The sequence below is a fragment of the Chrysochloris asiatica genome, unplaced genomic scaffold, assembly GCF_000296735.1.
Source record: "Chrysochloris asiatica unplaced genomic scaffold, ChrAsi1.0 scaffold00053, whole genome shotgun sequence".
Lineage (NCBI taxonomy): Eukaryota > Metazoa > Chordata > Mammalia > Afrosoricida > Chrysochloridae > Chrysochloris > Chrysochloris asiatica.
Window position 1 is genome coordinate 13,126,310 of NW_006408571.1, and position 1,283 is coordinate 13,127,592.

Consider the following 1,283-nt stretch of genomic DNA (forward strand, 5'->3'; position numbering starts at 1 on the left):
TTATAGCTAAGAAATTTGCACAACTTAGCTTCCTATTGTGTTTGTTGTTAGGTCCCATCCAGTGGGCTCCTGATTAGTAACAACTCTATGCATAACAAAAGGAAACACTCCCTGGTTCTGCAGGATGTTTGGCTCAAATGTCACAATCCTCACTGATGTTATGCTTGAGCCACTGCCTCCATGCCAATCCATCTCCTTGGGGTCGTCCTCTTGCTCAATGACCCTTGAGTTGCCAAGCATGATGTCATTCTCCAGGAGCTGATCCCTCCTGATAACATATTAGGATATTGATATCTTTTTTCTTGAACACTTTAAAGAGGTCTTGTGGAACATTTCTTGTGGCACATACCATTTCTTTAAGTACAGCAGATTTGCTAATGCAATGCGTCTTTGGTTTCTTGGCTGCCACCTGAGTACTGACTGTGGGTCCAAGTAAAATGAAGTCTTTGACAACTTCAGTCTTTTCTCCATTTATCATGATGTTATTTACTGGTCCAGTTTTTGATGATTTTTGTTTCTTTTACATTGAGGGACATTCTTTTCCATTGAAGGCTGTGACCTTTGTGACCTTTGATCTTCATCAGTAAATGTTTTAAGTCTTCTTTGTTTCCAGCAAGTAAGGTTGTATCATCTGCATATCGCAAGTTGTTAATGAGTCTTCCTCCAATCCTAATACCATGTTCTTCTTCATATAATCCAACTTCTTAGACTATTTGCTCAGAATACAGATTGAAGACATATGATGAAAGTATGGTGAAAGAATACAGCACCTTTCCTGATTTTAAACCATCTAATTAGCCTTTTGTTCCGTTTAAACAACTGCTTCTTGGTTTATGTACATGTTCCTCATGAGTACAATTAAGTGTTCTGGAATACCCATTCTTTGCAATGCTACTCAGAGCGTGTCATAATCCACACAGCCAAAAGCCTTTGCATAGTCAATAAAGCACAAGTAAATACATTTCTGGTATGCTCTGCTTTCAGCCAAAATCCATCTATTGTCAGCAATGGTAATCCTAATTACACGACCTCTTCTGAATCTGGCTTGAATTTCTGTCAGTTCCCTGTTGATGGACTGCTGCAGTTGTTTTTGAATTATCTTCAGCAAAATTTGACTTGTGTGTGATATTAATGATACTGTCCAGTGATTTCCACATTCCACTGGGTCACCTCTTTTTGGAATGGGCACACATGGATCTCTTCCAATTAGTTGGCCAGGTAATCAAATTTCTTGACATAGATGAATGAGCGCCTCCAGTGCTTCATGAGATTTTGCTCCCTAG